General features: G+C 40.6%; 1 protein-coding gene across 1 annotated transcript in view; it reads left to right on the top strand.

Moving 5' to 3' along the window:
* Positions 1-26,123, top strand: part of LOC117474899 (teneurin-3) — a 150,758-nt gene that overhangs the window by 46,864 nt on the left and 77,771 nt on the right. The gene's annotated exons all lie outside the window — the stretch shown is intronic.

Genomic DNA, 26,123 nt, shown 5'->3' with positions numbered 1-26,123 from the left:
TCTCTGTCCACTGTCCTCTGCACACCTGGGATGGTATAGTATACCGTTTTTGGAGGAATATTCCAGCACTGCTCAGGAGTTGAAACCAGATAAAAGTTTCTGGAACTTTCACTGTGACTGTTTAAGCAGAAAAGAATGCAAGAAAGGCAAACAAAGCAAACCTTATTACAGGATTGCAATGGAGCAACCTGAAAAAGCTGTCATGTGGAAGTCTGTTTACCACTTCAGTTGTTTCTTGACTGAAATTCACCTGAACCTAGCCTTGCCCCCACCCAGCCACTCATCTTAACCTCCACCCAGCCTAAGGACCAGTATATTACAACAGAAATGCATCATGGGTTGTCAGATATCTTTGGAAGGCCCCTCTCCTTACACCTTTCATGGAGAACTGTAAGCTGCCATTGGCCAGCTGCGCACAGTCAGCCGGGTTCTCTCTGTCTTTTGAAATGTCCGATATGTTGTAGGATGATGTTAGACCTACCAACTTAAAAACGTTATCCTTGTTTTTTTTAAACGTTTTAATATTAGAAATGTAAATATTACTCTTAAGCTACTTTAATCCTAAACATTAACTTGGCTGTTCAACAAATCATGTCAATTTGACATTCAAAGTCAGGTATCTAAAACCTAGATTTGTTTCTGCAAATGAAGAGAATGGTTTGGAATAGCCAGTACGTCGATGTTGTTATTCACAGTAAATATATTAGACAGAGAGTAATCAGACCTCCATCACATCTGCAGGGATATAATCTAAGGGCAACTTAGAAAAACATTTACCAAATATCTTATTTTTAGTTCATTGACCATCCTGTCAGATGTGTTGTCATTGTACAGTGCATATCTGTGGTTTGGTCTGACACCAGCGTCCTGAAACGTTTCCTCTACATGTGTACATGTGTCACACTGCCGGTTCCAGTTTCACCAACTACATTGGATTGAAGTTGGCAAAGGCTGAAATTCCCAGCCCCAAGAGCTTCAAATGACTTTGAGTCTCTAGCGGGTAAATGGATGAGGGTCACCTTCTATTCTGGCCCCTCATCATTCCAGACAATCATAACACAAAGTGTCATATTTTTCAGTCTTGGCTCTTCCACCGATCACTCTTACTGTGAGCTCATTAAACATGCACCTTTTTAAGTGTACTGTCTACTTAAACAGTACATTGCCATGTGACAAAACCGAACATTTATTTTTGACATTTTTGCATTGATGTATGTCTTCTATGAAGAGAAAATAGGAGATTCCCCACACGTCTGTCTTCAGAGTGATGCTTTGTCTTCCTTTCTTTTCCCTGGTCTTTGCAGTTTAACCTGTCACTTACAGTTGCTGCCTCTCTCCATCTCACTCCTATTAGCCACATTTATTTTTCTCTCTGAGGCTCCACAGAGCAGGTAAGAAACTGTGTCTCCCACTGCCATGCTGCTGCTGAATTCTGCATTTAGAATAATAGGGGTACTAATAGATAGATAGATAGATAGACAGACAGACAGACAGACAGACAGACAGACAGACAGACAGACAGACAGAGAAATAGATAGATAGATAGATATATAGATATCTTCTATAAAAGACCAAAATACTGCAGCAGAAAGATATACATATAAGTAGCAGAAACATATATTCATAGGATAGTATATAAGTTACAGATGTGCAAGGTAGCTGTTGTGCAAATTATTCATTATTATAGAGAGGCAGAAAATACAACTACGGAGCAGTGAGACTATGATAATAATTATACAATCCCTTTGAGGGTTAGGGTTAATACAAACATGTTATGTCATGCTGTGGGGAAATGTCAGAGTGATAAAGCAGGTGCTCCAGGCCTTGCTCATGGACCGCTGGGCAGTGGTCATGAGGTGAACTGGCATCTCTCCAGATACCATTCCCCCCAACCCTTCCCAGGCTAGGTCCCTGCAGACTGAGTATCATATTTGAAAAGAATTCTGCATTTTCTTGCTTCAATAAAGTTGATTCTCTGGCATTCTCTGGTAATGTTGTAATCCTCTCTATCCCCCTTGGCTTTTTAGTCTTTGAAGCTTCTGAGCATTACAACAGGGGTCATGAAAGGGGGGCAGCAAGCAGGCATGAGTGCTTTTGGAACTCATGCTTGCCTTCCCAGAACCAGTGTGCCTATCCTCAGTCAGAACCACTCTCCCCACACCACAGATACTATCTGCATCCCTCTACCAACAAACACCTATAAGAAACTCTCATGTGTTGCATATTGATGAAACCCAATGAAAACAGATGTAAACATGTATGTATTTAGAAGATTCTAACAACAAACCAGTTACAGCACCAACAGATAAACACAACCAGAAGTGGAGGAAGTACTCAGATTATTTACTTAGGATCACAAAGTAACAATACTACAGTAAAATATTCAGTTACAAGTTTAAAGTACTGCATTCAAAATGTTGGAAAGTAAAACTAATATTTTAATAAAAATATACTTTTAGTACTAAAATAAAAAATACTTGTCATGCAGAAAGGCCCCTTTAAACACCAGATATATTATTCATTATTTCATTAAACTTATTGGGTTCATAATAAGTTCATTTCAATTACTTTATATAACACAGGGTAGCTTAGCCTATAACAAAATATGATAATGTATGCGTCAATTAAGATGTTGTATTAACCTTAATCTGCAAAGTAACTAGTTACTCAATATGTAAAATAAATGTTGTGGATATAAAGTAGTATAATAAAAAAAAAACGAAGTAAAGTACAAGTACTTACATGTTTTACTTAAGTACAGTACTTGAGTACATTTACTTAGTTACATCACACCACTGGACACAACACATGAGCAGAAAACAGCTCTTATGTGACACTTATGGCAGTCATTTGCTATATTTCTTATCTGTTGATCCAAATACTCCCTTTTTGTTCCAGATGTGAGGCCATTGTCATATTGTATTGCACATTTCTGTCCTCACCCTGTAATGTAGCCAGTCTTTTGGAAACATCACATCACACAGCATGCTGGGTACCCTCCCTCTCCGACAGTGGGCAGCTTCAGAACAAAGTGTTGAAAGGCCAGAGGTGCAGGAGAGGGGTGTATTACAGCGTGAGATTAGTGGTTTACAGAGGAATGTGGAGTTTCCTCTGCCAAAAAGGTGTCTCTATTTAAACTTCTCTAGATCACCATGGCAACTTCTTTTTCACATGTGTTACAGGAATGTCATCATAATCTTTAGTAGTGGAATAATATGATACTCAGAATGTATCCCACTAACATATCCAGACATTTCCTTTAACACATGAGCGCCAGCTTGTTTCAGGAAATGTAGTAAAACAGCAAGATGAGCAGTGCTGTCAGGGCTAAACATGACGAGCTGCAAGATAAACACAGTCTTCACTTTGATTCATGCCATCACAGGGAAATTAAGAAGAATCAAAACACAGTACAGAGATGGTAACTTTACATTAGTATGTAAAAAAAAGCTCAGTCAATGTGTATCAAACAATTAAGATTAAGATGAACTTGATTAACAAGACAATCACCACAGTTTAACTTTTTTAACAAATAAGAGTGTAGTGTGTATGAAAACGTCCACCTATGATAAATATGTCATGTCTTTTGTTCTGCATCAAGCTCTCATAATCATAATCTGCAGTGGATGAGTGGTTTCATAAATGCCCGTGGTCAAAATTTGACCTGGATTAGGATACTGTAATTCAGGATTTAGCAAATGTTAGGATGTACGTAAACTACCTAAATACATTTGGCCAAATCATTGTGATCAGTGAAGAATAAATGTGGTCTCATAAAGTGTGTATAATGCGGCTTTCACACCAGCGCTTTTCCCTTTCTAGCTCCTAGCGAGAGCTTTTCTGGTTCAGCTCCGGTTTCCCTTTTCAGCTCCCGCTCTGTTCAAATTAAATAACGACTTCTCCAACCTTATACTTTTCTCCAGAGTGCCGTGGTTTATTGTTTATTAATGTGTTTCAGCGGCATTTACCGACCGCTGCAGTGCTGGCTGCTCTTCCACGGGAGTTTATTCTCCCGTTAGCTCCGGGTTAGCTCACACGGCTCTAAAGTATTCACTGTCTGACTGTCACACAAGCAGCTGATACATATCCCCAGTTCCCCTTAAGTGAATGTGTGTCAGTCTGAATTGACGCTGTTTGGCATCACAACGCTGTTATGAAAGTTTCTCTGGTATAACATGGGTGATGTTAGCATAGCAACCGAAGCTAAACTGACTACTTGCTAAGCCGTTTTCTACAGGCACATTTTACCGGCGTATTTTTCATTATGATTCTACTTGTGATAGTCGGACATGACAACCTGTGCAGCCCATGTATCTCCACAATGATCAATAACAGCGAACGGATGGTCAAAGTAAGGTTTCCTGCACGCCTCGACGTAAGAGACGTAAGCGACGCCGTGCCATAGCTCCGAAGCTCTTGCCTCTGGACCGACAATGTTTTGGAGCTGGAAGTGAACCGCATTCCGGAGCTATGACGCGCCGCCGCTGCGGTGTGAACAGGAAAAAGCGCCGGTGTGAAAGGGGCATAACAGAGACAGAGATAGAGTACCATCGAGGCTCTGCATCGGCGACTTTCTTCTTTGATCATTTCTGGTTTACAGATAGCACATTTGCATGCTGCAGTTGAATTCACTAAAACATCAATGGATAGGGAAACCTCATTACAATCGGGGTAGGGACAAGAAAGTTCGTTATTGGAACCAGAGATCACAGCACCTCTTTAAGCAATAGATTAGTCATCAGTTTCAGGCTGTGGAACTACCACGCAGCAAGTTACATCCTTGTGTGACAGCTGTCATGAATTAGAAAGACTACTCGTTTCAGGGAGGTGATCACATTTAAATTCCACAAACAGCAGCTCAACATTTGTTGGTTGATCTTGGCATGTACTCTGCTTGGTCTGTTTTCATGTTGTTGTGATTTGTCACATGAACAGCAGAGGCTGTAGAGGGAACTAAATGCAAATCAATGGCTTTATGTTACATATAGCCCCACTGGTTACAAATAGTGTATTAATGTGCTCTGTTATGGGAAGAAAACACAATCAAATGTATTAAAAGTCAGTAATTGTTTTTCTAAAGGTACTCTGTGAAAGCTAGGTAGGCCTATATCACGTGGGTCTCTGCCATATACTGTATGCACATTTTCCATTTTAGCTTGCAAGGGATATGCTTTATGGAAATGATATGATATTCACACACATACACACACACACACACACACACACACACACACACACACACACACACACACACACACACACCACACACACACACACACACACACACACACACACACACACACACACACACACACACACACACACACACACACACACACACACACACACACACACACACACACACTCAGTGATCTGCTTTACAGAACAATTATGGGGATTTCAAACGTTGAGTAGATGAAATCATTTAAGTTTATTTTTGGCCTGAAACGCACGAAAATATAGAACAGCTCTGAAGTTTCCTTTGTTCACTCTTTATATTTATTCACTGTTACTTTTTAATAACTGACTTTCTCTCGCTCTCAATAAGAACCAAACCACTTTTTCTTTTTAAATCAACACAAGCCTACAGATGCAGTCATTCTGAATTGATCAGTCAGGCTTGTGATAATAAATGGTGTCTTTGTAACAATTAACAGCTCAAGCTCACCCATGTCAGACAAACACATGTCAAAGCAAAGCAACAGTTTTTATTAAATAAACTTTGGAATGACACCCAGATTGGACAACTTCATACTTGCAAAGGAAACATCAATACGTACATCCATGTGTCTGCTTAATGTTTTACACATCAGAAAGTTACAGTAGCTTAGAGTAGCAGCATTCGAATTCGAATTTGAATTTCGCAGATCAATAGGACCGTCTACAAACTGCAACACCGAAAATATATACTCATAGAAAATTCAATAACTTCCTTTTTTTAAGATGTAGTGCTACCTAAATCTCTTAACACATCAATGGTTATGTTGTTGTTACAGTATAACACTTATTTTTGAATAAATATGCTTTAAAATATTTTCAGGCTTTTTTATTTCTAACTATTTTAGTTTGGACAACCCTGATGTAGTATGAGCAGCAATGTACTATTGATGTGTGAAAGGGGTTTGGTTGCACTACATTGTAAAATGTCAAAGTAATTTAAAATAGTTTGAAATAAAAAAGCCTGAAAAATATTTAAAAGCATATGTATTCAAAATAAGTGTTATACTGTAACAACAACATAACCATTGATGTGTTAAGAGATTTTGGTAGCACTACATCTTTAAAAAGTTATTGAATTTTTCTATGAGTATATATTTTCGGCGTTGCAGATTGTGACCAATTCTTGATGTTTAGCTCGGATGATGGCGCGTATCGAACTGTTCTGATAAAAACGACTCTGTAGCTCGTTGTCTACCTTGCTATGATTGTAAAGTCATGTTGTTTGTATTTTTACAACGTTATGTTCATGAGTTATTGATCCGCGAAATTCGAATCTGTCAATAACTCAGCTCAGAGTATGCTTTGCGACGTGCATGTCCCCTCGCTCTGAGTGTTCTCTTGAGGTGTCTTTTACTTATGTGAAACCTGTGCCTATTGCCAAGCACTGATGTTATATCTTCATATTTTAGGCCAAGCTCAAAGTAAAAATCAATGAACCGCTCCATTGTTGTGGTTTCTGTGTTGCCGAACTGACTGAAGTACATTGAGCGAAATGAAAAGTTTTGCGATATCTCGCAAAGGTTTTGCGAGATCTCGTAAAACATATATATATAATTTTTCTTTTCTTCTCCATGTCCCCTAGGGGGCTCCGTAGTTTCCTATATCCCAGAGCTAAATCTGGGCCAAAAGTTTTGATCATTCGAAAAAATGTAATGTATTTGAAAGTTCAAGTTTTGATCCTGAAATCATGACTCAAATTTCAAAATATAAATACATGTGAAAAAAAGAAATGTCATCAAAAAATGGCTAAACTGAATATTAATAATATTCAACATTAAAAACCTTTTCAAATACTTATGTTTTGTTTGAATACATCATTTTTATTTTTCAAAGTTCAGGATCAACATTTGAACTCTCAAAAAGATTGAATTTTTTCGAATGATCAAAACTTTATCCCAGATTCAGCTCCATAGATTCCTGCCATTTTACTTTTAACCTGAGGAAGTTATTAAAATGATGAAATAGATAATGGACTTTCATTAAATGTATTATGTCAATAGATTTCACATATCTGTATTAGGTTAGTTGAAAGCAATAATAAGTTGACCCTAATAATTTTATTTCAAGTTCATATCATTGCTTTCAACTAACCTGATACAGTTATGTGAAATTTGTTGGCATAATACATTTAATTAAAGTCAACGTTTCAGTTTTTTCAGTGCAGCTGCCCTCCCCCTCAAAGCCACCATCATACATGCTCATACATAAAAGCTGTTTTAGCAGGATGTAGAGGAACACACATGCCTCAAATGTAGCTCTTGATGCATTGAGACACATAAGACACACACTGACACATAACACACACACACACACACACACACACACACACACACACACACACACCACACACACACACACACACACACACACACACACCACACACACACACACACACACACACACACACACACACACACACACACACACACACACACACACACACACACACACACACACACACACACACAGTGGTCCTTTATGCTGTGGCCAGTTGGAAGCTGCTACCTGAACAGGAAGGAGGCGGGGGGGGGGGTGATAACAGGCCAAAGAGGGAGCAAAATAGTAATCTGGGCTAAGGACTGAAACGGGAAAATAAATGTAACCTTTAAAAATACCTGAAAATCCATTTGATATGATCTGAAATGTCTGAAGTCATGAAACATTGAGGACATTCAAAGGAGAGGGACAGAGAGGGAGAGTTGAAGATAAAGATGAGAGAAAAGTGAGAAAGGAGGGATTGAAGATGTGGGGAGAAAGAAGAGAATGAGAGGAGGCTGGGTTCCGTGAATAAATGGAGTCATTGTTAACCAGAGGCGACCTTCCCTCTCTCCCCACCCACACCTTCACCCCACCCCACAACCCCTCACTCCAACGGCTCAGGGTATCTGTTCCTGTGTTAGCACTGGATCCAGCAGCACCTCGGGTTACAGCTAGCACTAAACAGATGCTGGTGGGAAGTCCTGCCCCCCAGGTAAACTGAGTCCAATGTTTCAGAGGTTTTTAATACACCCAGTATTTTAAAAATACAGTTTTCTTACGAACAAGACAGCCTCATCTCACTTAGCATTGCACCCAAAACAATTGTCCTTAATGGACTTTTCTATCCACTACTGTTTTGAGAATATAAAGAGTCGGTTACACTACCTCTCCAGTCGGGTTTATTAAAATATTTCAAAAGAAAAGAGTGCAATGAGATGGCATCAGTCAAACCTGGAATGATTGAAACCATGTGGGAAACATGATATAAACATCTCAGTGTTGTCATGGCTACACACACCAGGTTTTTTAGTCTGCTGACATGCTTCATCTCCTCAGTGGAGTTGAAGCCGGTTATGTCTGTTTGCAGTGTGTGAACATGCCAGGAAGAGAGGGCAGAGGAGGATAAGAGTCAAGCTAACCCAAGGCCATGCTATACTGGCTATGCTCTGACAGCTGGAAAATAAAATGGATGAAATGAAGCTAACCCAACATTGGGAGATCAGAGACCACTGGGCCAACATCATCACCGAGACCAGGCTACATCATAACATCCTGGATGAGGCTGTACTGATGGGCGGACTGTACAGTATATCAGGCTGCTGGAATGCAAGACTCCAGTAAGACAAGGGGGGGAGGCATCTGTGTTTGAATGAATGATGCTTGGTGTATTGCTGTTGTCAAATTCAAATAGCTGGTGGTTGATTTTAGAGAGAAGGAGGTTAAGACACACAAATCAAATCAATGGAGCAGTGGCGAGCTGTGACTTTTATACCTAGGCCCTCTGACCTAAACTTCACAGCGGGCGGAACTTGTCATAAAGTCCGCGAAAATAAAGCCCACCCATTTAGAGGGAAGATATGATTGGTCAATTGTACTGTCACTTGACATTACTCTCTCGTGGAGTTACTAGAGTGGGCCCTCTGTGAATTTACAGCAGGACCACCAATCAGCTCCTATCTCACATAACTCGCAGAGACGAGCTTCTTTCATTTAACCCTTCACATTCAAACAGAAACTGAACAAGCAGATTCTAAGGATTTATTTCTTTGGAAATGTTATTTTAAATACAATTAAATCAAGTTATTTTGGTAAAACTAATGAAAAATATAACTAAAAAAATATTGAAAAAAAAAACATTTAAAAATAAATTGAGTAGCGAGGGGGTCTCACACAGATACCCAAATGCACAAACATGCAGGTGCCACCACCAGGGCTTCACTGCAGGTATGCAGGATGTTTTTAAAGTGGCCTTAGACACAATTCCAGGTACAGCAGCAATCCAAACAATGTTACCATTGAACTTTAGAAACCTGCAGTTGACCTGAAATTGAACTGGGCGCACAGGCCAACAACAATCAATAAATGTGATGCCATGCCTGCTGTCCATCTGTGTCGGTTTGTCTTTGAACCCCCAACCTCTTCCAGCAGAGTTTCATCTGGCTGGCCCTGTTCTCACCCTGACACCCACTCACAAATACATGCATGGATTAGTGTTGTTTCTGCAGCCAAAAAAAGACAAATCAGTTTACATGTAGCTTTGCCTGCTCTTTACATCTCTCCTTTCCTCTACAGCTCCTCATGTTGTCTCTTTGTGGTCTTCTGTGTTTATTTCTTATTTCTCCTCCTTCCACATGTATTCAATTTCTATCTCTGTGTGTTTTTCTCAACTCCATCCCTGCAATTGTCTTTATTTTCCTCATCCCCTTCTCTTTTTTAATCTGGGAGGAGAGAGGGAGATTAGGTGGGAGAAAGGGAAAGGTAGTGCATGTAGAGAGAGAGAGAGAGAGAGAGAGAGAGAGAGAGAGAGAGAGAGAGAGAGAGAGATAGAGAGAGAGAGAGAGAGAGAGAGAGAGAGAGAGAGAGAGAGAGAGAGAGAGAGAGAGAGAGAGAGAGAGAGAGAGAGAGATTATCCCAGCAGATTTGTGATCGTGAACTCAGGTCAGATACCGTGGGACCAAGGGAGAGATTAACATGAACAGGAAAGAATGAGCGAAAGACTGTTACAAGGACAACAAGGATACAATTGAGAAGGAGGGGTGAGGTTGTGACGGATGAGTAACATGAATAACAGAGAAAGATGAGCATAGTATTTTTGACCTAATAATTTTTCCAATATGAGGACAGCTGGGACAGATTGGACAGAATACTTAAGGTATGTTACGGACTGAGAGCTGATTAAGCATGCAAATTAAACTTCAATAAATCATGACATCCATACAGTAGGAAACATGATTTATATAAAACCCACTCATCTCCAAAGGTCAGCTGGTGTTGTTACGTGCTGTTTACTACAGAGTAGTCTTTTGAATGGAAGTACATCAGAGGGGGGAAGTACTCAGATCTTAAAAAAGTAATGCTGTTTCATGTAAAAGTCCTGCATTAAAAAGGTTACTCAAGTAAAAGTACAAAATGATTGGCATAAAAAAATACTTAAAGTACCAAAGTAGTCATTGTGCAGATTGGTCCATTTCCGAATAATACATATGATATGTTTTATAATGATGGATCATTAAAGTGTTCTCAAAGCTGGTAAAGGTGCAGCTAGTTGTAATGACTTTGTATACTGCAGGGTAGCTTGTGGATTTACTCCAGGTGGAACTAAAGTCTGATTTAACACTTGATTATATTTCACATCATTAATACAAATCTGTAAAGTAACTAAATGTATTAAATACATGTAGGGGAGTAAAGTACACCATTTACCTCAATTGTAGTGGGGTAGAAATACAAAATTGTACTTTAGTGCAGTACTTGAGTCAATGATCTTACTAACTTCCCCTCTGAAGTACATCAGGGCCTTCAGCTTCTAGATATGATATGAGTATGCTGCAGCAGTGTTAATGTGCATTGTCAGCTATTTACATTAGAGATACGTGGGCAGCAATCATCAGCTGAACAGAGGAGGTGGGATAATGTGAGGAAAGAGGTGGGAAAGAGAATAGGAGATGATAACTGTCCTCCTGTATTGATCCAGGCTCTTAAAAGGCTCACACAGGTGACAGTTAAATCAGCCTTAAAGTTGAGATAGTTCCACCCACAACGGGCCAGACGGGCCATGTGTCTGCTAAGTTTAGCTTGTGATGCACACATTATAAATAGTATTCATATTGAGAGAGCGGCATGTGTTGTTTACTTTGATAATGTTTTTGTAAAATGTTAAGCTCCTGTAGCCTAGAGCTCTCCATCTTGCCAGTTCAAGGTGGATGCTTCCTCTTTGACCATTCCTCTCTGCAAACTGATCTGCTTTTAAGACGTTTCTTAGTTTCACAGGAACTATAAAGTACTGAGTTCTGAACAGAGCTCCCAGAGCTTTACAGATGGAGCTTCCCCTCTGTCAGCCTACATTCTACATCGCATTGGGATCTTAAAGGAGAAAACAGTTTAGTCATTGCACAGATGATCCATTACATTCACAATGTGACAGTGCAATAATAAATGGGTTGATCCATACCATTTTCAAATGACAGTATGCAAACTTTTAGGTTGCATTCTCACCTAATAGTCAGTTTTCAGGTGCGCACCAGACGACAGTTTGTTACATTGTTTCATTTTTCAGAAGGTTTGGTTTGCGTTCACACTGGCAAAACTCAAACGGACTATAAACTTTAAACACAATTCATGTGCACGGAAATGCTGTTCAACAATTGGTCAGACATTAAGGGGGTAAAAACGCAAATCCCGGCTATTTCTACTGGAGCCATTTTCGGCAGGTTATTTTCATGCTGCTGTTAATCTGGAGATCAACAGACTAGCGGCACGCGCATATGATTATATAATCAGACATCGTCCGTTAAAAAACATTATAACACATATAATGAGAGACGTTCTGCAGTAAGGAGGGGCGTTTCACCGACGACAGTTGGCTCTTACTTTTATGTATAATTGACGGAGCATTTTTACTGTTACGACACTGTTCAACACTTAATTCTGCTTCACTCTTTAACCAAACAACCGCGGATGTCTTGAAAGACTCTTTCGCTAAAGATTTTGAAGACATCCGCGTTCTTGTGACGCGTAAATACTACGCTTCCTATGTTTTGATGCAGACTGCGTTCACACCAGTGATGATCCGCTCCAGAGTTCACTAGCAAGTGGTCCGAGACCACCTCTTTTAGGCGGACCAGAGTACGGTTGTTTAGTTCACTTCACAGTTCTCGGACTGTGTTCACACCAACCCAAACGAACCGCACCAAGCGGCTAAACTGGACTCAACTGGACTATACAAGGCTGGTGTGAATGCGACCTAAGTGTTTATTTGTTAGACTTGATAACTTTGGCTCTTCTGCACTGAAGAGGGTATTCATTTATCCATAAAAAGAGAGGAGACCATGCCTGTATCTAAACAGAATAAAAACACAGGTAATGTGGTTAATGTAATCTCGAGTGTAGAAGTTGATGCATGGCAACCTTTGAAAGGTGCAGTTTGTATGTGTGTGTGTGTGTGTGTGTGTGTGTGTGTGTGTGTGTGTGTGTGTGTGTGTGTGTGTGTGTGTGTGTTTGTTTGTGCTTGCATGTGAGGGCAGCTGGTCACAACAAGGAATAGGGGACAAGTGTTGCCCAAAGGCCTCTTAGATGGACAGTGACTGTGTGTGTGTGTGTGTGTGTCTGTCTGTCTGTCTGTCTGTCTGTCTGTCTGTCTGTGTGCGTGCGTGTGTGTGTGTGTGTGTATTCCCTACAGCTGTTTGAAGGGTGACCGTGGTGAGGCAGCTTTAAACACACTCTCTTACCCATGAGGCTGTTGGCAGTTCTAATGGACAGGGTCATGGTGAGAAAGCGAAGCTCAGCTGAGTGATTAATAATCATCTGATGACAACATTGAGGGGGATCTACTGAAAATGATAGTGTGGATGGAGTGGGGGGGTCTACTGCAGAGACCGTGCGGGGGAGGGAGAATCCCAAGAGCAGTACAGTGGTTTGAGTTGTGTTTTCCTACTAGCAAATGATGGCTGGCTTGGACACCTGGGGTACACCTGAGACTCACCCACACTCTGACTCTGAGGGTGAAAACAAGAGGCAGGTATATGTTACAGAGGCAGTTACACAGACAAATATTCCAATCTTGTGCTTAATAGTTCCGCCAAGTACACCACAAGAGGCATCTCAAAGCCAAATCATTTATGTGTTGTCTTTAAATATACCAAAAATGCAATTAAGAGTATTTCTGCCATTACCATTTAGAGTTCTTCTACTTAGTAAAAGCCTCAGAATCATTTGTTTGATTGCCAAGTAGGTTTTCGCACACACAGGATTTGCTATAGTGAGTGTGTATATAACATAAACACAGTAAGAGCAATTCAAAATAAAAGCACGTTAAAAAATCTGGAAATATTACTAAAGAGTAGAAGAGAAATAAGAATATGAAAAATGCTATTCTGAATATGTCCACAAATATGTAAACAAATAAGTATAGCATATTTAAAATGATTTGAACTGTATATCTTAGTGACAAGAAAGATGCTGTGCAGTTTTAGAAGTGGTCGTTGGGTGCAGAGATGTGCAGAGTTGTCAGAGAAATGGGCAAATGTTCACACCCAAATATCTGTTATTAGATTAGGTGGGAAATACTACACAAATGTAATGGTGGAAACCCTGTAATAGAATATTACTTGAAATAATAAAAAAATCTAAGCAAATAAAAAATGATGAGTAAATAATGAAAAGCAATGAGGTTTTAAAGAGCCAGCAGTTAAAGGTTCATTGATGTAGTGGAATGAGGATGAGTTCTGAGCGGCTCTCTAATCCCTGTAAGCCTCTGCCATTGTTCATTGAAGCACAGTGTTTGGGGTTACCAATTTCATTATTGATGAAGCACCTGATCAGGCACCTGATCGGGCTCTGTTCATTTCTTCTCCTCCTCCTCTCTCTTTCTTCCTCTCCTCCTCCTCTCTCTCTCTCTTCCTCTCCTCCTCCTCTCTCTTTCTTCCTCTCCTCCTCCTCTCTCTCTCTCTCTTCCTCTCCTCCTCCTCTCTCTTTCTTCCTCTCCTCCTCCTCACTCTTTTTCCTCCTCCCTCAGCTCAACAAAGTTCAATCAACAGCGTTTTATTTTATTTTAAGAGATGAACATGTATCTTTCTGGCTTGCATTACATTTCTTAAAAACGCACATTTCATCTATTTAATAGAAGCCTATAGGCGCTTTCACACCAAGTACTTTGCCGTACTTAGTTCATGAGAACTTAGTTCATGAGAACTCTTTAGTTCTCATGAACTAAGTACAGATCGCGTTCACACCGGAATAAGTCCCTGGGGGAGGATTAGGCAAATGAAGCTGCTGACGTCACTTCTTCTTCTTCTGCTTTGGGTTTACTGGCAGGCCGCAAACAACTTCATGGCGTATACTGCCGCTGGAAGTCCCCGGAGTTGGGGACTGGCTTCAGTAGAAGCTGCTGGGACTCCCAGCAGCTTCTACTGAAGCCTTCCGAGTAAATCGCCAGAACGCCGACACCTCCTCATCTCCACCGCTCCCACGTTTTCTTTTGTGTTGCCATAAGTTAGTCTCTCTGCATTTGTGCGCTGGGCTAATGCTAATGCTAATAATGCTAGCAAATAAAATGGCGGCTTCACAAAACTTTTTGGGAGTTTTACGGGGCGTGGTTTGCAATCCGCCCAGCCAATCAGAAATGGGAACCTTTTTCTCCCATGAAAGTACCTGCTCTCTAGCAGGGACGGAAAAGGGTTCTCCTGAACTAAGTTCTAGTTCCGGATTTTTTTGGTGTGAACGCAACATTTCGGAACTATATCGGAACTATAGTGGGAAAAGTACTCCGGTGTGAAAGCGCCTAATGTTCTCAATGCGGCCAGTCTATGGCTTTCTGAAACGTCTCTGTTTCTCCTTTAGTTTACTCACTTTGTCTCCTCTCTGTCCTCCATGCTGCTACTGCTTTTTTAATTGTGTATTTCTTTATTTGGATCACAAGGTATTCATGATACAGTTTGATCAATTGATAAATATTTATATTAATTGATCCAAAAATAGCAAACTAAATAACAAAAAAAATAATTAATAATTAATAATTTAAATAGAAAAGAAAAACTGAAAAGAAAACAAAATAGTGCACAGGGGTTGTGTTCCGTTTTAGATTCAATAAAATCTGTCAGCGTACAGAAGCCCTATCAAACAGTACATGGTCGGAATATGTGCTGTTGTCATTTGTCCATGTTTCTGCAAACTGATTCTCCTGAAGCATCATGGCAAAAGTGATTCTTTCCATAACACATATTTCATAGATCGTATCATAACAGTTGTCCAGATTTAGACATTTTCTAGTTGTATTAGTTTATATGTTTTGAAGTTTGTGGTTTTAATGTAATAGTCCAAACCTATATTTGTCCCAATTAAAGGGTTTTTCTGTCTAGTATAATTTTGATGTCTGAATGAATCTTGTAAAGACATGCCCAGAACATGCTCCTCTTTACTATTTTCATCCTTCTCTTTCTTATTTATTTAGTTGGAATGCTGATACAGCATATGCTACGGACAAAAATCGTATTATTATTCCATCCAATTATTGTGGCCCTCTTCTCCTCCCACATTCAACATCGCAGAAACTCCGTTCAAACATCAAAACGTTCAGCTCGGTCGGGAATCGATGGCTATTACTTTTATCATTCATAACTTTCATAATTCCAGAGATACATCCCATAATACATCACATTTTTAACCATTGAAGTCAATGGAGACATTCTTCAGACTTCAACAAATCTTCATGCGACTTCAACTGCTAACTGTTCATTCATACTTTCACTCAGAAACCTCATTCCAACTTTAAAATGTTACACATCTTTCTGACATTATTCGTGTAACACAACTTTTAAATCTGATTCTTACTTTTAGAGATATTAAACATTGTTCAGACCTTGGTAAAGAGGCTTTCTTCAGATTTTAACATTAACTAGAGTGCGTGATGTCACAGCTAGAGTGGAGGAAATCTTGAAATTTGCCTTCATATATTTTTTTAAAACTGCCATAATTCCCAAACCCTACTTTCCTGAGACATCATTTTTATGACAAACGTAGGAAAACATCTCGTAGCTTGAAAAATAACAAATAATTAAGCAAAATAATTAAACATAATGCCTCTTGAGGGCATGAAGTGACTTTCAACATGCCTCCATTAAAGCCCATTGTCATTTCAGGCTGATATTTCCTCACGGTAGCAGACGCACACCTTTAGTCAAACTGCCAAAAAGGCCACATTATTAACCCGAAAGTACACAAAAATTACACTTCAGATACTCAACTTCCTTGACATGCTTCACGTTTTGAAATTTCACAGATATCTGTTATCGTTCTTCCACAAAACGTTCACATGTAAGAGGTTCATCTCTCATTCAGAACAATGCAAACCTTTGATCTATGCACACCTCGTTAGCTCAAATATAAACACCTGTGTCATGGAACACGATGATGTCATAACACACAGGTGTTCGTGTTTGAGCTAACGACGTGGTCACTGGAGTTTAACAGACTGTCTGAGCCTATTCTTTTCTGTCTGATGGAGACTTCATACTGACTTCAACATGTTCCTCCTATTTTATACATTATTGGTGACACACAGCTGTCGTCGTTAGCTCAAATATAAACACCTGTGTCATGGAACACGATGATGTCACATTGACAGGTTTGGTAACGATGCAGCCATCGACGCATCTAAGCGTATTATGGGGTGTCATCAAATGCCGTTGCCATGGCGACAGACCACTCGCCATGAAGCACGATGTCGCTGTAAGTCCAATGGACACTGTCCGATCGTCCCCCAAACTTTGCTTGTATATCACCGGTCCAGCCCTCAACAGCTCTACATCAATTATGGGGTTTCTTCAAATGCCGTTGCCATGGCAACACAATGCTCGCCATGAAACACGGTTTTCTCATAACTTCAGTGAAAATGCTCCAAACGGCCCAAAACTTCACAGGTTTGGTAACGATGCAGCCATCAACGCATCTAAGCGTATTATGGGGTGTCATCAAATGCCGTTGCCATGGCGACAGATCATTCGCCATCAAGTTAGTTCAAAAGTTTGCAGTTCAAATATTCTGCTGCTTTTCCAAGCTTTTTTACTTTCTTTTCTTCTCTCATCACACATTCAAGCCCCCAGTGTTCATGTATCATTTCAATCTAAATTCTTCACTTTCTTCTTACACATTACATTTCAGCATAGCAATTCAGCGTCAGCTTTTCAGCATAAAGCATTCCCACTAGCAATTTCTTCAGGAATTGCATTCTCTAGTTTATTTTCATTATTCCTCTACTCTGATTACCATTTATTTTCATTGATATTTTTACTTATAGTACCTCACATAAACGTACGTTACATTGCCAAATGTAGAGAAACAGCGCCCTGTGGTCAGGACGAATGTGTGTGCCTCAATCTGCAGAGCCGCTCTGCTTTCACCATTGTTTACGATGATAAACTGACAACAAATATGCAAATGTGTTACTCAGTGACAGCCGCGTGGTGGCTGTCACATATTCCGGTTGTCAATCAGATTTCTGCATGGAGGCAGACTCTCTGCTCAGTAATCTCTCTGTTCACATGCCGCTGTCTGCTGCCACACTCAGTCTGTGTTGTGTAGTCGATCGTGGTGAGCACACTGTTTTCAGAAATGATTAACTTGATCTTTCCATGTGGCAACACCTACTGGACACCCAGGAGCGGGGGCTACCGAGACATCTGTAAAGACAAGCAATGCACACAAATAAAGCAACGTGGGCCACTCTAGATTTATGGCAGTGCGATAAGAAGAAGATTAGGAAGAGGGCAAAGTTGTTCCTAACCCAGGGTAGGAGGCAGAGCCAGTCCACTGCCCCTCCTGTCCACATGTGGGTGGACCAAACACAAACAAAGAGGCTGTCGATGGGCAGGCCCCCACCCAGACAACAGATTCATCTTTTTTGACAAAGCCAAACATATTGATAAGTAATTTTATTGAATTAAGATTTATTATGCAGATACCGGATTAGGATTAGATAAAATGCTAAACTATATTTTCTATGTCCGATTTGTCCAGAGAAATCTGTTTCTTTGAAAGTGAGATAATGTTAATCTTTGTCATTAGGTGTAAGTGGAGGCAAATATGTTGTACCATGAAATAAAATTGAAGGGGTCCACTTACTTGCAAAATGATCTAAATTGTTTACTAAAGCCACGTCATTTCCATAAAATCAACAACCTAGATCTCCCTATCATTTGTACAAAATGTAGTTCTTCACACATATTCACAAATGCAACTTGTGGCACCTGTAAGGGAATTAATAGCTTTGCCATGAAGAGTCCTACTGCATTGAATATAATGCATACACTTCTAATAAAAGACTCTTCTGAATAAAATAAAGTCCCCCCTATTATAATTTATTGTTATGTTTCATTACAGAAATAAATGGGCTTGTGGCTGCAGTTTGAATGCTGTTAATGTGTTCTGATGCACATGTGTAGGGGCTCAGTGGTGAGTCTGAACTGGAAGCTGGTATTAATGTGGTCCCAGTGGAGAAAGGTGACTCAGCTATAAGTGGATCTAAACATGATGAAAGGGTCTAGTTTAGTTAGACAGGAGAACCGTGTCAGTGTGTCTGCAGAGAGCGGCAGTTTAAGCTGCTTCATGCTCTCTCCCTCACATCACTCTCTCACAAACTTACAATCCATTTGATTGGCTCAATTGAGTGAAGCTACTGATGTATAACATGGATTAGCTGGAGCGACCATCCCTGGGGAAGAAAAACCCTCAGTGATGATGTTCATATATTCTCAATAGTTGCTCCAGGTATAACGTCTATCCTGGTCCGGGTCACTGTTTTGTGATTACTCAGAGGGACTTCTTAGCTTAGTTGTTGAGGTTAACAGCTCTTTGCTGCTTTAACATCAGGACACAGTGATCCTGCCTCTGTGAGCGTAATGACCAGCCCATCCACAGAAGCAGCAGCAGCAGCTGACCTGCAGCCTTCACACACTCCAACCAGACTACAGGCCATCAGCAGCCGCAGCACCAACACAATGTGCCGCTTTGTAAAGCTGCCAGCAGGAGAAGAACGGAGTGCAGTGGTGAGACAGCTAGTGTGTTTCAGGTGGAGTTGTGAGACAGCTGTTGTGTACAGACTGTGACCAAAGAAGATCTACATACTGGGCGCAGATTGCACTGTCCTTTGATTAGAACAGCTAAGAAACCTCCTAAAACAAGAGCTTCTCCTTCAAAGTGAAGGAGCTACTCAATTGGAGCACAAGAGGCTCCTCGACAGAGAGAAGCTGATTGAATCATGTGAGGCACACACCTGTTGGATTGTTGGACACTTCCTGGGTTTTCACGATGCTCCTTTGCACCTGTGTTTCAACGTCTCGCTGTGTTCAAATCACGTCTTATTCATCCATGATTCAGATCGAGGCGACAGGTGCTGAGGCATTCTCTGTGGATCGGCTGTCTCCTCCTGTATGAAGAGATATGCAAATACAAGGACCAGGCCTGCATAGGCAACTTGGTTAAATACAATTAGGGAACTGCCTGCCAGAAGCAAGGTGATCATTCTCCTTTTTCAATGAGGATGCAGAATCAAGGGCTAACCATGTAACCCATCAAAAATGACCTGCACTGAATAATAATTATATTTGCACTGAATGCACAAAAGACTTTCCCCCGCACTAATACCTGCACAAATATATATATATATATATATATATATATATATATATATATATATATATATATATATATATATCAGTGGTGAACCGTCAGGGCCTTCAAGGTGTTCAGAGAATACCCTGAAACACTAATTTCTGTAATTATTCATATTTTGTATTATTATTATCTCTGTGTGTATTCTCACTTCTACTGTCTGTTTCCCTCGTATTCTGTTGCTGCTATTACACCTGAGGCCTGTACTACGAAGCCGGTTCAACCTAACCTGGATATGTTAGAGTTAGCCGGTTGGCCTAATCCAAAACATACGCGCTCTCGCTAAGCGGTCCTACGACGTGGGTTATCAAGTGGATCGCTCAAGCCAGCCGTGCCCTATCTAATTAGGTGCGCGTTCACATGAAAGGGGTGGTATTTGGAGCATTCGACCAATAACAAAAATGGACAAGCGTACTGACAGCGCAGCGTCATACTTCCTGATTCAACTATAATATTAGACAAATATGAAGACGTTAAACTTTAAACATCCATGACTTAAAAACTTTATCCAGGATCAAAGCCACATAGCTGCACCTGCAAGGTGAATACAGCTGGTAAAAGAAAAAGTGTTTGAATGCGTACATTAACAGGTTTATGATATCACTGCCCCGTCCAAGACACGATCTGACTTTAATTACATTTGACTCAAGTGTTTCGTCAACTTAATGTGTTGCTTAAAATAATACTTCTGCATACAGTATGTGACACTGTGAGTGTTGCACGGCCAGATACGGCTCAAGAAGCTGACTCAGATAAGGAAATATATGATACATTATGATGTGATATGATGTGATATGAATGATAATGGGACACATCGACGTCTGCACTCACAGTGCCGCGGACTGTACGTAATGTTACTTTGATCCGGTTACTTGTGTCGTGGCAGATATTTAAGTAAGCTTTCTTAACGCTAATGTTATAATAATCAGATTGCTCTGAAGATGGGAGGGGATATTCTATTCATGTTCACGTTCACACAGTCGGTGATTTTTGCCGGCCGTCTTTCCTGCAACGGCAGTTTTTCTGTATTTCCTCTATCCTGTAATATGACTTGATCGCTTTAAACTCTGCACACGGAGCTCTGATTGGTCAGCAGGCAGTGCTTTCACTGAGTTGATCTCTTAGCCTGCAACCTAACCTGCTCCGGAACAGGTTAGCCGCTCAGCATAAGTTACCATGGAGATCTAGCCCGCTAAAAAGAGAACCAGCGTCGTAGGACCGGAAACCCCGAGTTTTCCCTGAAGTTAGCCCGCTAAGCGAAAATCCGGCTTCGTAGTACAGGCCTCTGAACTTCCCTAGGGATCAATAATGGTCCATCTTATCTTATCTTATCTGTATACACCTTTATAATATTTGTTATAGTTTTTATTACTTTTCATGAATAGATTTTCATTTCAGTCAATATATTGTGTGTACTCTGGGTCTATTGCAGAATGTGAGACACTGAGGTAGTGTTTGGACAGGATGGGATGCTGTGCTGTTGGAGACATTTGTCTGTCTGTTTGTGACTTCTCAGTTTCCAATCATCATTCATGATGTGTGAAAAGAGAAATGAGATATGAATAAAAGATAGAGTGAGATAGAGGAGATTGAAAAAGAAAAGGGAGGGATGTCACTGAGCGCATAATGTGTGCATTCTTAGGACCCATGAAGCCGTGCACTTCACTGAACACAACATTAATAGCAAAGTGATTAACAGAAGCAGCGGCATCGACTGTGGGAACCCAACACACACATTCTCCTCACACTCAGCTACCCTTAAAGACACACAAACTGAAATACTTAAAAACGCTTCATCACTGACATACTTATCTCAGAACATATACAACTAAATGTTCACTGAGTCAGTCACAGAGACTGGCACGTACATGAGCTTCCTCCTTGGTCAGTTTATATTATACACATTTTGATTGTATTAGGACTTGTCGGATAAAATAATAAACAACTTGACACCAGAGCTGGATATCGATATTAAATGTGCTTTAATTTGACCTATTTATGGTATGCATTAAAGGTGGGGTAGGTAATTTTGGAGAAACCAGCTCGAGTGCGCTGGAATTTGAAAATACACAACCGGAGAAAATCTGCCACTTCCTTACAGAGCCCCTCCTCCAACACACACGAACGCGCACATGACCAATGAGGGCACGAGATAAGTTTGTGCACAGATGGAAGGCTGACAGGCAGGTAGGCCATCCAGTTATTTTAGCCGGGCTAAAATGATTGGTCGTGCTTTTTACAGTATTACGGCTTCCACAGATTAAAGTTTTGTATGGATTTTTTGTCAAAGTACTTAAAATATTCATTGCTATCGGGATGTTAAGAGCATTCCATGGAATATAACAAAAAGTGTATCTCGAGCCGGTTTCTTAAACTTACCTACCCCACCTTTAAGGACAGCAAGCCAAACAAAATCATGTCTTTTTTTAATGTCATCAGTTCTGTCACCAGAAATAGCACATTACACTGAAGTTATGGCCACCGGATTCTAATTCCTAAGATATTAAAATGAAAGAAGAAGACAAACAGACAGATAGACATGTCTACGGTTGGACAGCCCGGGCAGTTTTAATGATACTATGGGTTGTCTGTCCTACATTCGTCCACTTTGAACCTCCTTAAAATGCATTGGAACAAAGGTCACTGACTCTCTGTGACCTCACAAAACACCTTTTTGGCCATAGCTCAAGACACAATAATTTCTAATAAAACAATGACTTGTACATTCTGGACAGATATGGACAGAAACACTTTGGACTTGTTGCTGGAGGCATACAGCCGTGAAGTGGTAGTTCTAGTTTGTGTGAAATGTTATGCTGTTTTAATGAAAATCTCACTATTGTGTAAATGCACCAGATATTGTCAGTTAAGAACATAATATTCATGACATAATATTATGAGCATGTAAAAAAGCCCAATGCTAATATATTGGAGTATTTTAGCAGTTGAGGTTTGGTTTATAAGAAGGAACAACATTCTCAACAACAGCTCTGAGAGAATAAATATACCCAGCGCCTCCTGTTCCTCTGAATGATTCAGGGCCCCCCTGCCAACAGGGCCCCTGCTCACAACATGGCTCACCGTAATCATCCACCCCAATGCAGATCAGCAGTTAATATATGAATATCATGTATCTCATTAGCACTTGGCTCCACAGTGGCTCCATGGTGAGCATGTCTTTATACGTTGGTGTTCTTGATGTTTGCTCGCCTTCCAAACCCAGCTGCTCCTCGGCAGTCCACAGCCTGCAGGTCAGGTGGGGGGGGGGGGGCTCTGATGTAACTTACACACACACACACACACACACTTTGAATGGAAAATAAGCAGCTATAGTGAATAAGATGGGTAAAAGCAGATTAGAATAGTATGCACAAACCAAGTAGTCCGGACAGCAAAGTGCATCAGGAGACAACCTCACAAACAACACACGTCCGTAGCACACACACACACACACACACACACACACACACACACACACACACACACACACACACACACACACACACACACACACACACACACACACACACACACACACATATGCAGCGCAGGTCCAGAAGGTGGGGGATTTACGGCTCAGTGTCTCAGATTAAGTTGAGGGCTTATAAAGCACAGGGACCACCACTGGCTGTCTTTACTTGCATCTCCTTCAGACTTTCTTGGCCCTCCTGTCGTGTTCGTTTCTCCAAGCTTACTTTGGTGTTCTCGGTCAAATTTGACCTGTCTGTTTTTTACTGCTCTCACTGTACATGGACACAAAAACCATTAATCATCACCAAATAGTTTCTGGTTTACATGTATAACCTCTCTTCATGTCTGCATACTTTTTTTCCTTTTATTTTATTTGTATTAACACATTTACCACAATTATATATATGCTGTGTCTGTCCTCTATCACTCTTGATCTCACCTATGTGTGTGCTTCCTCTGTGCTCACACAACATTCCTGCTCACCCTCTCTCTCATTTCTATCCACCTGTCTGTCAAACACTGAAAGGTAGATTCTTTGTAAAGACCAGCACTGATTCATTTGCATTGAGCTGCTTCCAGGTGATATACTGTCCTTCATGTTAAGCTATCAGTGTAAAACTCAGCAGTGACAGCAGCTGGCGACTCTAAGAGTATCCGGAGACGCACACATGACTGAAAGAAGTGCTGACAGCCTGTGGATCCATCCCATCAGCTTACCGTCCCATCGCAGGATCAATTCTACTTCATCACTCCTACGTCAGCATAGAGCAGCACAAAAACCAGCAGGCCTAGATAAACCCACAATCAGCAGTACACTCATAGATATTTGAAGAATAGTGTTTAACACTAACCGAGGTGACATTTTTAAATGGTTGTCTTTGTCTGACATTCCAAAGATTTTTAGATTTCTGTGAAATGAAATAGAAGGGAAAAAAGAGTATTTTTGCTAGATGACTTAGTTTTTTTTGTTTTCTTCACTTCACATTGACTCTCTGTGCATCCCTGCTGCTCTGTGCAGGATGGATGAACTCCCTCCACTTTTGTGTTTTTCTTTACTTACATTACAGGCCAGATGGTCTAATCAAGTAACATGCATTCACATCATGAAATGTTAGATTGGTTTTTCTCCCAAGATGTAAAAGATCGTTTTTTGGCCAACAAACTCATTAGTCGAAATGTTCATTTTCAGAGTTCCAACTGGTTAAAGCGGTATTTTTATTGAACTTTTTTTTTTGTAACCTAACAATGCCTATTTTCTGCATTACCAACAGTAATATGAAACAACCTGAGAAACTGAAAAACTGTTTTTGTTCATGTAAAACGTGTCAAGAACTGACAGTTTGTGAGTCTTCCAGTGTGTTCCATATACACAGCTGTGTGTGCCTGCATTTTTACTACAATGGAAAATGATCCTTTACTAAACCATTTAGCAACACCTGTACATCTGGTTGGTTCATGCAAATAAAACATTGATGATCAGAAGATCTTCAAATATACAGAATGTTTATGCAAGTTGTTGATTTTGGTTTGGAGGGTCAACTGCACAGCAGAACTCCCCCGAGGAGAGAGGCAGTGACATCCTGATAAAGTGAGGGATGAAACAGGCCATTGTCAAGTGTTCATTTGAGGTGGAAGTTATTTCTATTTATAAGCTTGACTCTACTTTAGTAGCTAGGTTTCCTCATGTCTATTTATGTTCTTGTGCAATGATTTTCTTAAGCTGAACAGTGAATTGCCAGAAAATCCGCCATCAAAACTGAAAAGGGCAGACCCTTCATTTAAACTAAAGGGCATGAGGGCAACTCTGTGACATCATATTCATGCTCTTCTTATCCCTAGATTCCACCGGGTCCGTCTGCGGCGCGTTACGGGCGCGTTACAGCTGCGCGGCGCTCACGTCGATCGCGGCCACTCTAGTCAATGGGTGCTATTCCACCACACGCGGCGCGTTACGGCTCAGAAGCGTCCCAGAAGCGTCCCAGAAGCGTCCCAGAAGCGTCCCAGAAGCGGCTCGGCGCAGGGCTCCTCTAAAATTAGGATCGAATCCTATTTTTGTCGCGGCGCAGCCGTAACGTAATGTCGGGCATGCAGGAAGTGGAACGTTCAGAGCATATATAGCATATATATATAGATACACACACACAAACTAATTTTGCAGACCCTATCCCTCCGTAGTCTTTCAAGTAGGAGGAGAAATGCCAGCGTTCTCCTCCGGTTAAAGGCACTGTGTAAATTATATATATAGAATAATTATGATGATGAATGCATTTTCTTACCACTAAAATACAGCAACACATCTTTGATTCATGTCGTTTATAACTGGAATATTACAATTATTATTAACTTTGTCTGTACAAAGTAGCCTGTCCTATGCCCAAATCAACAAAAACTGCGAGCCGGCAGGCAAGACGCTCCGCTTCTGAAATGCTTCTGAAACGCGCCTGGTAGGTTATGACGCCGGAGGAGGCCGGACCAAAACCGCGGCGCAGCCGTAACGCGGCGCAGACGGACCCGGTGGAATCTAGGGGTTATACTGACATGTTTTTAGATGGGAAAAACCCCTTGAGATGACCGTGTTGTTTTCAAGAGGGTCCTTATACAAGGTACAGCACAAACATTTTAGATTACATATCTCAACATAACTATGGCCACAAAAGGTCTTGAACAAATACATTTGCCCAGCAATTACAAACAATACATACGAACATAGTGTGAATGTACAATTCACCTCAGAATAAGAAGACTAAGTTCTTCTTAGAGGGTGTTTGCTAATCAGTAAACTGGGAAAC

Source organism: Trematomus bernacchii, unplaced genomic scaffold (assembly GCF_902827165.1).
Source record: "Trematomus bernacchii unplaced genomic scaffold, fTreBer1.1, whole genome shotgun sequence".
NCBI lineage: Eukaryota > Metazoa > Chordata > Actinopteri > Perciformes > Nototheniidae > Trematomus > Trematomus bernacchii.
This window is presented reverse-complemented; position numbering and strand designations above follow the sequence as displayed.